General features: G+C 41.2%; 1 protein-coding gene across 1 annotated transcript in view; it reads left to right on the top strand.

Annotated features, from left to right (window-relative positions):
- LOC135710777 (uncharacterized) overlaps nucleotides 1-17,311 on the top strand; it is a 38,778-nt gene that overhangs the window by 10,005 nt on the left and 11,462 nt on the right. Inside the window, exon 2 of the mRNA XM_065233439.1 lies at nucleotides 14,745-14,854. The gene's annotated coding sequence lies outside the window, so the exon portion shown is untranslated. The remainder of the gene's footprint in view (nucleotides 1-14,744; nucleotides 14,855-17,311) is intronic.

The raw sequence follows: 17,311 nt of genomic DNA, 5'->3' as shown, positions 1-17,311 counted from the left end.
CATGCATCAAAATCCTAGTCTTAGCCACTTCAAACTAGGAAACACAGAATAAAAGATTAGGAATCACGTAGATTAAAAGATAACTACCTAACTCAATTTTCCCTTGTTTCAAGATCATCCTCGATGGACAAAGCTGAGTCTTGAAGGCATAAAAAGTAAAAAGGACTAATATGTGTTCCTTTGATTACAAAACAATCCTGTTACCCTAGTTTGAAGTAGTTCGGACTAGGCTTCCTGGTAGATTTTAATGCCAGTAACGCACCACGAAAAGGTCATCTACCAGACGCTACTGGATATGAATATTTTTGCCAGACAAACATTATTTTTCTCTACAACTTTGTCTACGACGTCATTCCGATCAAAAAAGCCGTTTTCATGATACCATTTTTAGAAAAATTTCAAGGACGTTATTGGAGACTTTGCAAGATCTAAATGGCCCGAATTTTAGCAAGAATGTGAATCATTACCCATAACAAAGAATCACTCAAAGTTTCATACAAATTGGAGAAGGTCGAGTCTAATCGATTCGTCGTTTGGCGTGGAACTGCTCCAAGTAAGTTTTGATAAAAAAAATCAAGCAACGATGTGTAACCACCATGACAGGCCTGTTATCGATATTTCAAATTGAGCTGATAAAACCGATAAACCAATCAACAATCAAATTCTTTATTTACCACCGGAAATCAAACCCCAAAAATAGATTTTTGTCGCCAAATGATTACACTGAAAACGAATTTGACTCAGAGTGTGAATGACTTTTAGTCATTCGTTGGGAGAAATTTATGCGCTATGTGAAAAACAGTTTTGTATCGCGCAAAAATTTGTCAATGACATGAAAAGCTCAGCCCTGCTCGCCAGTACGAGATTGTGGATTTGCTATGTAATATCGTTATCGGAATTCGACATGTAATTTCTAATAGGGTTGCTATACTTTTAGTAACAAAACAATAGTTTTGTTGAAGTTTATTTTAGTTAATCATTCTTTGTATTTTATTTATTAACATATACATCCTTCTGTTGCATATTTGTTTTTGATTTAAGCATTGAATAGGGCGTTTATTTAATTTTTGTTGGTAAGTGCAACTTTCTTTTTCTTCGAAGTTATCTCCTCTGCTTGTTCCTTGCACTGACACTCGCAACGTCGAAAAACAATTCCAACTTTAAACTCATAAAAACTACTCAAACGTCAATTGATACCATGGTTATGCCTGTTTTGTTAGTTCTCCAATAAATAACGCCAAAATATAAATAAATGAATTTTTGAACCTGAAAACTAATCGGTGATTTTTGCGACGTTGAATTTTGTGAGGCAAAACTCATAGTCTCATAAGCTCATGCATGAGTTTTGAGTTTTTGAGTTTTTCCGAACGTTGCACCAGCATGACATAGGAGGTAAAATACCAAAGAATAATACCAAAAAAAATACATGCAAAATACTTTGTAAATAACAAAAATTGGTATTTGGATACCAAAAGAGTATCTGTGTGGTATTGTTTTGGTATTGTATTATCATACTTTGGTATTGGAATAGTATTGTGGGAACTTTTTTTTTGAATTATTTTTTGGATTTTTACCTCTTATGTCAGGCTGTTCTTCTTCTTCCTCGCATTTCAAGCTTATTGCTTATCGCAAATTAGCTTATTGCGTGCTCTCGACTTAGTGTTCTAGATGCACTTCCACAGTTATTAATTGAGAGCTTTCGATGCCTGTGAGTGACATTTAATCATATACATAGAGATGAACTAGCCAACGGCTAGAAATCTCTCTAATAAAGTTTAAAAAAAAAAATAATCAAGTATGAGTGACGTTTAATTATATTTGAGTAAACATTTACTCATTCTACGAGTGACTTACGTTTTTGCGAATTGGAGTGATCGGGATTCAAATATGAGTCATATTCATTTACCGTATAGGCCCTTCGAAAAAACTATCAAGCCGAACAATGCATTAGGTCCACCACCTCTTCCACTTTCTCTTTCGTTAATAACTTGGCTACAAATCCGTTTCTTGCCGAATTTTCCCTATTAGATGCTAGATAATAGCTTCTTTTATCGAACTATGTGTTGGAAATAGCTGGAAGTATCCATACATGTCCATGGGGGTGCAAAGAAAAAATCTACTAAAAGAATCTGTCAATGTTATTTAGGAGCTAATGCATTGTTGGGCGTGCTATCACTTGACTTTACAGTTCGTTATATGTGCGGTTGTGAGATGATGTACTTGGCTCGTGATTTAAACATGATGAAAACACTATCTCTTTCATCCTCATCAGTTTTTATGCGAGAAGTGAAAGTGACGTCAACAATGTGGTTACATATGAATGATAAAGAGTGAAAAAGAAGCGCTATTCCACATGCTGATCCTTTCTAGATCGAGGTTCATCTTCGATAGGACGAAGTTGCATCCTTTTATAGACCAAATTTCTAGACCAACAATTGAAATAGGTGGAACAACCAAACGTAAACAATGGCTTCTTTAAACAAAAAATTCTCGAGAATCAAAACACTCCCACGCAAACTAACAATGCCAGTCGATAAAGGAAGCTTGCTCTATCAGATGGTGTTAGATTGCTTGGATGTGTTGAGCCCCTCGTGAGGCGACAACATCATCGACGAAGAGAAACTATAATCCCTTTCTATTCACGGTAAATAAAACCTTATTCGTGTTCTCTCTTGCAAACAGTAATCAACGTGTTTTTATTCTTTCCGTGATACGAGTTTCCTTTTCCATTGTGGCCATTCCGACAGGTTATGGGCCCAGTCGGTTCCGTTACCGATCAGTTTCGGGAAGTGTAAAAAAAAAAAAAAGCGTGTGCTGTCCAATGACTGTGACTCCCGGCGGCTGTAGGTACTATATGACCATGATTGACGATCATAGTAGGTATACTATGGTGTATTTCCTGAAGGAAAAATCAGAGGTCGAAGACAAGATTCGGGACTATGTCCGATTCACTCAGAACCAGCTAGGTAAGAAGCCCAAGACCATACGCTCGGACAGAGGGGGTGAGTACACCAGCAAAAGTATTCGTAAATGTTATGCGGAAGAGGCAATCAAACCCGAATTCACTGCCGAGTATGCCTCCTCCCCAGCAGAACGGGGTGGCGAAGCGGAAAAATCGTACGCTTAACGAGATGGGTTTGTGTATGTTGTTGGACGTAGAGTTGCCACAGCATTTTTGGGCAGAAGCAGTCAATACGGCCGCTTACATACAAAACAGGCTGCCATCTGCAGCTGTCTAGAAAACTCCATTTTAACTTTGGTTCGGGTGGAAGCCCGATTTGAAAGGTATGAAAGTTTTCGGGTGTGGTGCCTAAGCGTGGATTCCTCCTCAGAAAAGGAATAAGTTCGATATTAAAGCCAATAAACTCACCTTTGTGGGTTACTCTTCCGAACACAAAGCATACAGGCTCCTGGCTGTGCGTACAGGTAGGATAATGGTTAGTCGAGATGTGCGTTTTGTAGAACTCGATCAAGGGACGACGCAAATCAAGAGCGGTCCTACTTGTGAAGACTCCGATGTTTCTGAATATTCTGATGAAGCTGTTCAGGACGTTGAAGAAGAGGTGATCGTGCGTTTGGAAAATCAATCCAAGCAAGAGGATCATTTGGAACTTCCACCGGAGGACGAATGTAACGATCAGGACTTCTATTCAAAATGATGAGTAATTCGGATTCGATGATGCTTTGGGCTTTCTAGGATTTGAGAATGCATCGGTTCAGGAGGAGCTGGAAGATGTTCCGGTGGAATTGCGTAAATCTACCAGGGCAAACATTGGAGTCCCACAAGTGAGGTTCAGAAAATCAATTGGTCTAGCTGCAGCTGTAGCAGGTGAACCAAGAAGCTATGCAGAAGCCATGGCGAGCCCTGAGAGCGACAAGTGGAAAGCAGCAATTGCAGAGGAGATGGCTTCCTTGCACAAAAACGATACATGGGATATAGTTAGGCTACCTGTGGGCCGGAGAGCCATCGGTTCGAAATGGGTGTTCAAGCGCAAAAAAGATGCTACCGGGAACGTGGTACGTTTCAAGGCAAGGCTCGTCGCCCAAGGATGTAATCTGAAGTTCGGGAGTGAGTACGATCAGGTATTTGCGCCGGTGGTGAGGCAAACCACTTTTCGAGCGGTACTGACGCTGGCGAGTAACCGTGGAATGTTGGCAAGACACGTTGACATTAAGACGGCATACCTGTACGGGATAGAGATGAACTAGCCAAAGGCTAAAAATCTCTTTAATAAAGAAAAAAAAAATACCTGTACGGTGAGCTGCAGAGGAGATTTTTATGAGACAGCCTCCCGGGTATGAGAGCGAGGATACAACTGCTGTATGCCTTCTCAAACGGAGCCTATACGGACTGAATCAGGCTGCCCGAGTCTGGAACAGGAAGATAGATTCTGTTTTCAAGGGAGTCGGGTTTCAGCAGTCAAAGGCGGAACCCTGTCTCTATTCTAAGCAGTCCAACGGTCAATACGTATATGTGTTGTTGTACGTAAACGATCTCATCGTTGCTTGTAATACCGAACCGGAGTATCAAGTGCTGGTGAATGTTTTGGAGCAACATTTTAAGATCACCGAGCTGGGAGACCTTACGTGTTTCTTGGGGATTCAAGTGCGTAAGGCAAGTAGCGGCTATGTGCTCAACCAAAAATCGTACATCAAGAAGATTCTTGCCCGGTTTGGAATGAAGAAGGCTAATGCGTCACGGGTACCAATGGCGAGCGCCTATTTACAACAGCAGCAGGAGGAGAGTTCTGAGCTTGTGGAGAAGGATCAATACCAAAGTCTGATTGGTGCTCTGTTGTATATCGCCATAAGCAGTCGTCCAGACATTGCAATATCTACTTCTGTCCTAGGACGTCGTGTAACGAAACCAACGCCGGCTGACTGGGTTCAAGCCAAGAAGGTACTTCGCTATTTGAAGGAGACGGTCGACCATGAGTTGCACCTATGAGCCGATGAAGACCAGAAACTGGAATGCTTTGTTGACGCTGATTGGGCTGGTGAAGTTTCGGATCGGAAGTCCAATACCGGATTCATGTTCAAGTTCGGAGGTGGGTGGTCGATTTTGGTTTTTTTTTTAAATGGCACCCCAAAAGACGCAATCCTACGTCAAAAAAATATTTTTTGAATATTTGTTTCCTCTGTTTGGGGCATAAATCAACTGCGACCAGTTATGTCATCCATTGTGATGTACCTCGTGTCCTTAGTTTAGTGTCGTATTACTCCATCATTATTGAGAAATGTTGAAGTATTCGATATTTTTTCAGTTATCATTCTTGCCTTTATCGCATGGATCCGAGTCTAATTGTAAGGTCCCGTTTTTTATACTCTTCGGAGCATTGGAACACCCTCCAAATGTGCGCCTTTGTCAGTCAAAAATGGATTCCTGACCATGCATCAAAATCCTAGTCTTAGCCACTTCAAACTAGGAAACACAGAATAAAAGATTAGGAATCACGTTGATTAAAAGATAACTACCTAACTCAATTTTCCCTTGTTTCAAGATCATCCTCGATGGACAAAGCTGAGTCTTGAAGGCATAAAAAGTAAAAAGGACTAATATGTGTTCCTTTGATTACAAAACAATTCTGTTACCCTAGTTTGAAGTAGTTCGGACTAGGCTTCCTGGTATATTTTAATGCCAGTAACGCACCACGAAAAGGTCATCTACCAGACGCTACTGGACATGAATATTTTTGCCAGACAAACATTATTTTTCTCTGCAACTTTTTGAAAAATTTCAAGGACGCCATTGGAGACTTTGCAAGATCTAAATGGCCCGAATTTCAGCAAGAATGTGAATCATTACCCATAACAAAGAATCACTCAAAGTTTCATACAAATTGGAGAAGGTCGAGTCTGATCGATTCGTCGTTTGGCGTGGAACTGCTCCAAGTAAGTTTTGATAAAAAAAAATCAAGCAACGATGTGTAACCACCATGACAGGCCTGTTATCGATATTTCAAATTGAGCTGATAAAACCGATAAACCAATCAACAATCAACTTCTTTATTTACCACCGGAAATCAAACCCAAAAAATAGATTTTTGTCGCCAAATGATTACACTGAAAACGAATTTGACTCAGAGAGTGAATGTCTTTTAGTCATTCGTTGGGAGAAATTTATGCGCTGAGTTACCTATGCTTTAAGAAATTTCTCCATACGAATGAGTAAACACTCTCTTACAGAATGCACGAAATTACATCTTTTGCTGCCAGGCAAATCTTTATCATTAGCGAGAAATAAATGAGATTTTGATGAAGGTTTTTTGAGGATCAATTAAAATGAAAGACTATGTGAAAAACAATTTTGTAGCGCGTAAAAGTCTGTCAATGACATGACAAAGCTCAGCCCTGCTCGCCAGTACCAGATTGTGGATTTGATATGTATTATCGTTATCGGAATTCAACGCTACGGAGCAGATTGGTTCATCACAACCCTTTTATAAGAGCGACGTGACGGTGAAGTCAAGTTAGTCCTTATCAAGAGTGTTCAGCTGTATGGTGGAGAAATCATTGCCTTGAAGTATTTTTGTGGTGTTTAATTCGGTGAACAAAGTTGTACTCAGAAGAATTCAAATTAGTGCAACTAACGAGGCGTAAATTTGGTCGCAACTAAGTGTGAGTATCATAATACGAATAGTCGTTTAAAGCTGACTGACAGCCATATAACAGCACGATCCAATCGAGATGACAAAAGATTTTAATTCGATTTGCTCATGCATTGTAACGGCGAGATAAAATATTGAAGATGTATTACGTTAAACAAATGGTGCAATGGTGATTTCTTGAAATACCTATACACCTATATGATATAAACATTAGAAACCTATTACGCGGTCTTACACAATATTCTTAAAAGAGAAAATGTCCAACATATGAATCACACTTTTTTTTTTACGTTAAAAAGACAGAGACGATAAGACAGTTTTATGCATTTATTTTATAATCTCATATGATTAACGAAATATAACGTAGGTATGAAATCGAATAAAATGAGATTATACAGTGAATGTTATCGTACGTGTCCGAAATTCGAAGCTCCTCAAAGATAAGTGCCTTAAGTGTTCAAAATATGAATCAGAACGGTAGTTGTCAGGCGAGAAGATTGAAGGAAACTGTTGACATAGTTATTGACGAAGAAAGTTTATCATGTCATTCTCATATTCTGTCAGGACAAAGCTGCCGCTGTTCGTTTTCCAGTAAATGCATATCGCTTTGCATACGAGACATAACAAGAATGGAACAACTGAAATTGTGATCGAATAAACTTTACAGAGCCAAGTTATCATTTGCGTTTTACATAATTAATGTCTTAAATCTAAAGTTAAAGGATTTGAACCGATTATCGCGGTCTTCTCGAGGTTAGTGGATGACAATTGTATGGATGGGGAGAGGGAAAAAGGAGATGTGGAATATGATTTATGGTTCAAAAATTTTACAAATTTATGATTTTGTCAAGCATTTGCATTCATGTTTCATCAGATGTCACTGTTGTCGTTTGCGGTGACATCTATCGAAAGCTACGTATAATCTGTTTTCCGTTAATAGATCACAGAGGACAGTGCAGTGCAAAATATGTCTGGTACCTTTATATACGCATTTAGATTAATATTTAAGTAGTAAAATTTACGTTTATTTGCTGGTTTTTTTTATGTTTCAACATTCGGTTTAACATTTCAATTGATTAGCCTTTGACTCTTAATCTTTGTTCTAGTTAATTGGTTATTCTAATATGATGATTGCGTGTAGCGCTAATTTACAGGATACCCATTTATGGGATTTGGGAAAATTTGATAATCTTCCTACTAGAGCACAGGAAGCTACCTAACTACTTAAACTAGGTTGCCAAATTACGAATGATCTGGTGGTTTGATCGCAGACAGGCGACTGAACCTTTCCAGCGTGGACGTCTTTCGCTCCTCGCGTGTTTGAAGACCGGCCAGGTGATGAATCTCAGAATTACGAGTTCGCGGTGGGCTGTTAAGGATCATTCTGAGGATCTTGTTTTGGATCCTCTGAAGCTTCAGGTGGTGGCACTTAGCCCAACTCTCCCAGATAGGCATACCATACTCAATAGCCGGCAGAATGATCTGCTTGTGGACAGCAAGCTTGTTTTTGAGGGACAGGGTGGTCTTCCTGTTTATCAGAGGGTAGAGCGACCTGATCAAGATGTTACACTTGGTAGATGTCTTGTCCACATGGGATCGGAATAGTAATTTGCTATCGAGGGTGAGACCAAGGTAGACTACTTCAGTCGACCATTCAATGGGAGTGCTATCAAGATGGATCTTGACGTTAGCAGGCGAAACAAGCCGAGGTGAATTCAAGTGTGGAAACAGCCCCGTAACGTAGGTAGATCACCTTTTCGTGGTACGTTACGGGATGTAAGATCTACCACCGATTCCTAGTTCTAACTTCTTCAAACTAGGATAACAGGATTTTTCAGTAATCAAAGGAACACATCTTAGTCCTTGTTACTTTTTATGCCTTGTTGATAGTGATAAGTCCTCGGGTTGCCTGGACCGAGGATGATCTTGAAACAATGGAAAAAATGAGTTAGTTAGTCTTCATCTATGTGATTCCTAATCTTCTTATCGTTGTTCCCTAGTTTGAAGTGGTTAAGACTAGGGTTCTGATGCATGACTGACAAAGGGGCGCGCCTTTGGAGGGTGTTCCAACTCCGAAGGGTATAAATAGCGGAACCTTTCAGTTAGAATCGATTCCTTGCGATGAAGGCAAGAATGACAACTGTATCAAAACCGAATACTTCATCATTTCTCAATAGTGATGGAGTAATACGACATGCACTAAACTAAGGACACGGGATATACTACAATAGATCAAATTACTGGTCGCAGTGGTGTTATGTCCCGAACAGAGGAAAAAAAAAAGTGTGGAAACAGAATGGTTTGTGTTTTAGCTGCATTGATACATCCCTTGAAATAGTCGGACAGAACATCCAGGCCTGATTGTAGTTTACTCGTCAGAGCGCGGATCACTCAACACTTATAAATGATTGAGGTGTCATCTGCGAACATTGACAGGATACCACCACCCGGCAGGGGAGGAAATGTTGAATAGAATAGGTCCAAGCTATCCCTGAGGAACCCCTGCATCAACGTTGAACGTATCAGAGGGGACATTGTTCAAGTAGACCTGGAAGGATCTGCCCGACAAGTAGTTTTTGATGATCTTCACTAGGTAGATCGGAAAGTTGTATCGATGCAGCTTGTGCACTAGGCCATCATGCCGGACATTGTCGAACGCCTTCTCGACATCCAACAATGCCATGGCAGATGTATTGGAAACGGACTTGTTCCGCTTGATGATGTTAGTAACCCGTGCGAGTTGGTGGATGGTAGAGTGGCCTTTCCTAAACCCGAATTGCTCTTTGAGAAAGATGTTATTATCATTTAAAAACACCAGCAGAAGGCTGAGTATCAACTTTTCGAATAGCTTCGAGATGGAGGACAAGAGGCTGATGGGGCGATAGCTTTTGGCACTGGAAGGATCTTTGCCAGGCTTGTGTATTGGAATCGCTTTGGCTAACTTCCAGCATGCAGGGAAGTAGTCAAGCTCCAAACATTTGTTGAAGATAAGGGTAAGATGGTTGAAGAAATCAATACTTAAGGTTGACTACACCATCCATACCCGCGGCCTTCATGTATTTATTGCTTCTAATAGCAGCTATCACCTCATCAGCCGATAGTCTACTATCATCATGCACTACTACGGGGGTTTCAGCGATTCGACACATTTCCTCCAGTACGGCAGGCTCATGGGGGTTCACCATGGTTTGACCAAGATTATGTGAAATCAGAAAATGTTGGCCAAGAGCATTGGCCTTTTCAACTGGGGTAATGAGGAGGCATGGGTCCGAGTTCTGGTCAACAGAGGAAAGCGGAGGGATCGGTCTCGACTTATTTTTCAACATTTTGGTCATCTTTTAAAATGGTTTTGCACAATCTGGGAAGGAGCGAATCTTGTTGGCAAAATAGTTATTTCTGAGTTCCACCATCCTGGCCTGGATAATTTTGGTTAGCCTATTGACATTGGTCTTCAAGTTGGGCAGCCCAGAACGCTGGAACTGCTTACGAATGGTATTACGGAGCCTGATAAGATCTTTGGTTGGGCTATCAAGGTTCAGAGTATGACTAAGACGCTGGTACGTGTTGCTCCCTGGCACGGGATATCGCCTCTTCGATGGTTTGCAGACACTGATCGAGTTCTTCGAACGACTCCGGTGGGACGTCGTAATCGATTGCTGTGTCCACACAGAGCTGATACTGCTGCCAGTTGAAACAATGGTAATTTCTCCGGGAAACTTGAAACCTATTGGCCGAGGAACCTGCTTCGGCCACCACCGGATAGTGGTCCGAGCTCAGTTCCTGATAGGCGTTAGGTTGAGAGATGTCATCGCCAATGTTGCTGATGAAGATGTCGATGGTGGCATGAGCTACGGATCGACTCAACCGGGTGGGAGTGTCCGGACACAGGATTTTGTAGTGGGCTTCCTGCAGATCGTTGTAAAGGATTGTGCCGTTCTGGTTTCGCCGACTATTGTCCCAGGCTTGATGCTTGGCGTTCAGGTCGCCAGCGATGACGAAATTTTGCCGTCGTCGTATTATGAAGATGTCTCTTCGGAGGTCTGCGGCCAAGCCGTCCCTAATGATGGTTTGTTTAGGGCAGTAGACCGCGATGATGGTGATTGGACCAAGCGATGTGTTCACCTCAACTTCGATAATTTTCAGCTGGAAGCTTGGTAGTAGCCAGCAGCTGATGTTCCGTCTCGCAGCGATGGCCACTCCCCCTTCCCCGGAGCTGGTGCGGTCAAGCCTTACGAGCCGAAAGTCGGGAAGGAAGACGTTCAGCTCGGGCTTTAAGTGAGTCTCGGTGATGAGGACTATGTCGATGTGCCGTTCGTTGTGAAAGTCAACCAACTAGATGTTTTTGCTCTTCAAAGAGCAAGTATTCCAATTTACGATCTAGATGGCTTCACGGTCCATACTTAGTGACAAGGGACAGGGCAGCGTGTAGCTGTTCAGATCGAGTCTTACATGTGCGCATGATGATGATGACCTCGGCCACGAGCGTCACAAGTTCCTCCGAGGTGAACGGAGAATCTTCGACAGGCTCACCTGAGACAGCACCAGCGTATGATAAACCAGGGGCGGTGGATGAACCTGAAATTGGCTGGGCCGCAGCAGAAGCGAGACTGTTGGGAATCATTTGGATACTCTCAGGATTGGCTTGTTGGTTGTTGAGCGGAAGCGGGGCTAGGTTCAGAATATGTCGACGGGGCTGGAGAGCTGGGTACTGGACTTCCGTGAGTACAGGAGGCGAACGATGATTACGGAGGCGACCGAGCTGGTTGTTGATTGTAGTCTTCCGACGGATATTAATGAACTCCACTCGCTTGGGACATCCGCGATTGGAGGCTTGGTGGTTTCCACCGCAGTTGACACACGTTGGCTCGATGTCATCAACTTGCTCACAGGACGCAGTTGAGTGAGTTCCTGCACACTTGCCGCAGTTTGTCTTCATATGGCAGTTTTTGGTGCCATGGCCACAGGAGAGGCAGTTCATACACTGCGTAACATCACGATGACCTGAAACAGGTCCCGGATTTTGGATCCCTTCGTGAAATGCACCAGGAACGCCAGTTCATCTGGTACACGGCCTCAGGTTTGAGCCCAAGCCGCTACAGCTCGGATTTCACCGCAGCCGCCTCGAACGACGGTAATCCACGCAAAACCACCTTCAGTGGCTTGCTAGATGGCAAATCATGCGTGAAGAAGTGCACGTTGTTGTCTTTTAGGAAACATCCTATTTGATTAAGTACTCTACTCTGAAATATGTGAAAGGGAATCTAGTATCATGTAGACAAAACGTCCAATGTAACACCCATTGATTAGGTCATTGAGAAAAATCGTCCAATGTAACATGTCCGATGTACAACTTGACTTGTCGAAACCTCCTATGCGTTTTTTTTTTCTATATTGTAGTATGAAATTCAAAGTAAAATTGTGATTTTAGCGTTTCTACTGAATTTTCAACGTTATTATTCACTGACTACATTAAAAAAATATTGCAAAATGTATTGTTTTTAAACAGTTAAAATAATAATCTGTCGATTTTCTCAAAATGGTGGATATGTTACGTTGGTCTCTTTGAAAAGTGACGCGAGAATTATAAGTGAATGTAATGCACCGGTGCGAAAAGGGAATTTGAGAGAGTAAATTCTCTCTCACGACCTCAATCTCTTAACATGCCATGTATTTTGATGAAACTCGATTTGTGAATTCCCTTTTACATATTACGAAATAGCGTACCTGACACTACAAAATAGTAGTAGTAAAATTCTGTTCATTTCTGTTGATTATGATAGTACATTGATTGATCATTTTAATTGATTAGCCTACCCGGCTCTTCATCTTTATTTAATTTGATATTCTAATTAAATATTAGCGTTTCTCAACTAGTTTACAGAATACCCCTTTGGGGGTGTGTTTTGTTTGAATTGAAAAAAGTGATAACCTACCTAACTACGACTATAACTTAACTTAACGTGCTAGATCACGTATGATCTGATGAATTGATCTCAGGCAGGTGTCTCTGAACCTTTCCAGGATGAATACTCTCCGTTCTTCTAATGTCTGAATTCCAGCCAGGAGGTGGATCTCAGAGTTTCTAGTCCGCGGGGGACTGTTTAGGACCATCCTAAGGATTTTGTTCTGGATCCTTTGGAGTTTAAGGTGATGGGATTTGGCGCAACTCCAACTGCCTTCGGATGGTGTTACGGAGTCTTATAAGGTCTTTGGTAGATCTGTCAAGGTTCAAAGTATTGCTCACCTGTCTGGATACTGGCACGTGTTGTTCCCTGGCCTGGGATATCGCCTCCTCGATGGAATGCAGACACCGTTCCACCTCTTCGGGCGTCTCCGGAAGGACACCGTAGTCGACAGTGGAGTCGACACAGTGTTGGAACTGATCCCAGCTGACGCGATGGTAGTTGCGTCAGGAAGCTTGGAATCGGTTGACGGATGAGCCCACATCGGCCACCACCGGATAGTGGTCCAAATTCAGCTCCTGGTGGGTCACAGGGTGCAAAATGTTGTCTCCCATGTTGTTGACGAAGATGTCGATGGTGGAGTGTACGCCAGACCGGCTCAAGTGGGTGGGAGAGTCCGGCGCTAACATGGTGTAGTGAGCCTCTTGCAGGTCGTCGTTCAGAATTGTGCCGTTTTGGTTGCGTCGACTGTTGCCCAAAGCCTGGTGTTTGGCGTTCAGGTCGCCAGCGATGATGTACTTCTCACGGTGTCGAGTTAGTCTGATGATGTCTCTCCGAGGGTCTGCTACCAACCCGTCCCTGATGGTGACTTGTTTGGGACAGTAGGCCGCAATGATGGTAATAGGGCCGACAGGAGTGGAGACTTCCACACCCACCGCTTCGATCGTCTTCAGCTGGAAACTCGGTAGCACTCGACAGCCAATATTTCTCCTCCGCAGGAGCTGGTCCGGTCTAGCTTTACGAGCCGAAAATCGGGGAGGTGAACAGGTGTGTTTCGGTGATGACAGCGATGTCTATGATATGTTCATTGAGGAAATCAACGAACTCAATGATTTTGCTCTTGAGCGAGCAAGCGATCCAGTTGGCTCTTTTGATGGCTTCACGGTCCATACTTTTGCACGAGGGTTATAACTGCACGAAGCTGTTCAGGTAGTGTCTTGGTGGTGCGTAAGATTATGATCACCTCAGTCACGAGGATCACTAGTTCGTCGCTTGTGAGTAGCTCGGCTGGGCCGCAGCGACAGGCGATGCTGAACTGAACGGTGGCATACGACGAGCCGGAAGTACAGGAAACGAGTCCTTGTTGACATAAGGAGCACAATTATTGCGGTTGCGACCAGGTTGGTTCCTCGTGGAAGCCTGTTGTCGGATCTGGATGAAGGCCACTCGCTTGGGACATCTCCTATCGCTGCCCAGATGGTTGGAATCACAGTTCACGCACTTAGGTTCAGCTTCTTCTTCCTTCTTGCAGGCGGTAGTATTGTGAGCCCCAGCACATTTGCCACAACGAGCCTTCATGTGACAATTTTTCGTACCGTGCCCAAATGCCAGACAATTAGTGCACTGTGTCACGTCATGGTGCCGAGGGCGATACTGCTCCCATTGAATCACGATGTTGAACCGCGCGTGAATCTGCGCAGAGAAGCCACACTGGTGGAGTCCTTATTGAAGTGCAACAGGTACAACTGGTCCCGGAATGCACGGACGCCGTGAAGGATGCTGCCAAGCTGAGTGCCGAACTGGCGAAACACAAACTGCTGCCTCGCTTCAAGCTTTGCAGCATCGGCATCAAAATCATGTGCTTCAGCTTGGAGGAGTACCTAACTTTAGATTGGCCCCGCCTTTGGAAAATGAGCACCAATCATGCTAGGCAGTCCGAATGACCGAAGTAACAATCATGTACCCATCATTTCAAACTGTTCATTGGACTATTTTTGACCTATGATTATCTTAAATAAATGAAAGTAAATTTGGATGGGTGTTTTTATATCACATACACTGATAGAAGAGTAATAGTTTGTATCGCTTAACTCGATTTGATTATATTTGTTACTTAGGACCTTTTGAAATGTGACGCGAGAATTCTCCAATTTCATTGGCTGTTTAGGGAATGAAATAAAGGAGAATACAGGATTTATACTAACGATAGGTTTTCATTTTTTTTTTATTTCAGGGTACCACAGTGCTGTGTGAACCGTTGCAAAAGGAAGTGATCGGACAGACGTTTATCCCGTAACCATTGATTACGGATTACATTCGTGACTTGGCGGAAAGTACCTTCAGGTAAGTGCGTGGGAGCGACAACCTAGTTCGATACATTTTCTTCCCATTTTGGACGACGCAGTTGATTGATGATCTTTTAACCTAATTTGAGTCCCATGAATGTGTGAGTGTGTGCTAAGAGTGTTAATGTGTGAGCCGGTCGAGGATAATCTGCCACGTGTTAAAAAATAACCCATCGAGTGGTGGAAAAAGGAGTCCCGTCATACATTGAGTCGTGTTGGTATTCGAATCTGAGGCATTCCACGAAGGTTCGCAAATCGATCCTGACCGATCATTTCCAATTACGCTGAAACTTTGCACAGTTGTTCCTCTTTAGTAAAGGCGCCATTTTGTGCTCTCAGTTTTTCATATTGAATCACGACTACTTTTTGAAAAGGGACTGTGTAAAAATAGTACTAATGAGTTTAAAAATATATATTGCCGAAACGCTTTGTTCGATTGATTTGGTGTCTTCAATTGTTTAAAAAATATACACTGTAAAAAAAATTCGTTTTTATCCATGAAAAAAATATATTTATTATTAAAAAAATTATTTTCTCAAAAAGTGCATTTTTGAAAGTTTTTGTTTTAAACCTCATTGAAGCTCATAATGTTTGCTACTAAATGGCAAAGTTTAGAAAAAAAGTTATTGTTTTTTGAAAATTTTACGATATTTTCATTTTCATTAAAAACACATGTTTTTTAACCGTGTTTATTTTTCAAGAATCGCATTTTAATTTTGCACAACTTTCCCCAAGACACCAAGCAATCAAGCAAGCCGTTTTTGAAATGTATTAAAATGTTTATTTTATAAGCGCTTTTCTTCACAGGCCCTATTGGAAAAGTAGTCGGGGTTCGCTATTACAATTTGTAATAGCGAATCCCGACAATTTTTTTATTTTCTTATTTCAACTTAAATCCACAAAATACATTTTTCTGTTCTTTTTTACTTTTTTTTTATTCGGAAACCTTATGGACATTTGACACATAATTTATTTTCATTGTAATACACTTACTTTATATTTTTATTTACATCACTTCTTAAATACATCGAATATTTTGGCATCATTATCATTACAGTTTGAGTAACGTTTTTCTTTAATTTTATTTTCTGAAACAGGAATGAAAGAATGAAACTTTTGAGTTCCAGGGGGCGACCCCGGCGTAGTGGTTAATATCCGTACCTCTCATGCCAAAGTCCCGAGTTCAAATCTCACCCCCGGACAAGTCACGAATAACCCAAGAGTGTTAAAGTGACTAAAAAAAAAAAAAAAAAAAAAAAAAAAAAAAAAAAAAAAAAAAAAAAAAAAAAAAAAAACTTTTGAGTTTCTTGAATTATTTTAACATTATTATATTGCTCGTTGAGGTGTGAAGCCATGCTTTCGTATTCCTCTGTTGTGGTAAAACTAAATGATAATTTTGTTAATTCTTCTTCTTTATTTGCCCAATTAAAAAAAGCTCTCTTGCATTTTTTATTGGATGTTCACGTTCTTTGGCCAAACTTGCTCTAGTAGCCATGCATTTTATTGTACTTCCACTAGCGTCACAAGGACTTTTCCCATGTGATGTTGCAAAGAAATGCCATTCGGCTTCAATTCCATACTTTGATTTAAATTTACAAAGGCTAGCAAAAATTTTCCGGTTCTTGTACTGTGACGTGGCTCCATCGGACATAAAATAAATCTTGTTGATATTTTTACTTTGGTTAATGAGTAAAAATCTTATCATTTTAGAAATAAATAAGTTAACAGCCACTGAGTCATGCCTTAACTCTTCAGAAATTATAATAAAACTTAAATGTTTAACTTGCATATTTTCTCTAAAATATATAACAAATGGATGAATGGTAGCTTGTTGGACATTCCAGTGATGAGACTGAACTTCATCCTGTAACACAAAGCTGTAGTTTTCGGAAAAATCGCAAGTAACTAAGAATTCACCTTCTAGCAAATTATTTCGTGTAGTTTAAAAAAAATTAGATTGCTGTGTTTTTATGAAATCATGTGGTATCAAACTTGTCAATTTCAAGCAGAAAAATGAAACAAACTAGTCTGCAGGCTTTACAATAGTTTCTAAATCACATCTATCCGTGGTAACCCCACTCTTCAAATGAAAGCTGATCAATGCATTTTTCCTCTAATTGTCTTGTTTTCACAAAGTAGTCAGTGAACGTTTTTATAACATCATTTAAATGGTTAAGTTTTTTCAAACTGTGTAAAATTAGATTGATGTTTTCATGCGTTGTGCACACGCAAACATTGTGGGTTCCAGAGCAGGTTAAAAGTTTACATTGCTTAGGGCAGAGTTTTGCAAATGAAGAGAATCCAAATTTTACATTGCAGTGAATTTCATTGAATCGTTTATAAGCTTCTCTCAAAGTCATCATTAGTAATCTTTTTTGAATGGCTTGTCGTTTTCCTTCTTTATGCACAGACACATAATCTTTTTGACCAGGCATTATCCGGCTTAAATCATCAT

The sequence above is a fragment of the Ochlerotatus camptorhynchus genome, unplaced genomic scaffold (genome assembly GCF_037179485.1).
Source record: "Ochlerotatus camptorhynchus isolate MF236.1 unplaced genomic scaffold, CSIRO-AGI_Acam_v1.1 ptg000402l, whole genome shotgun sequence".
NCBI lineage: Eukaryota > Metazoa > Arthropoda > Insecta > Diptera > Culicidae > Ochlerotatus > Ochlerotatus camptorhynchus.
Note: the sequence above shows the minus strand (reverse complement) of the source record. Positions and strands in the feature narration are given on the sequence as shown.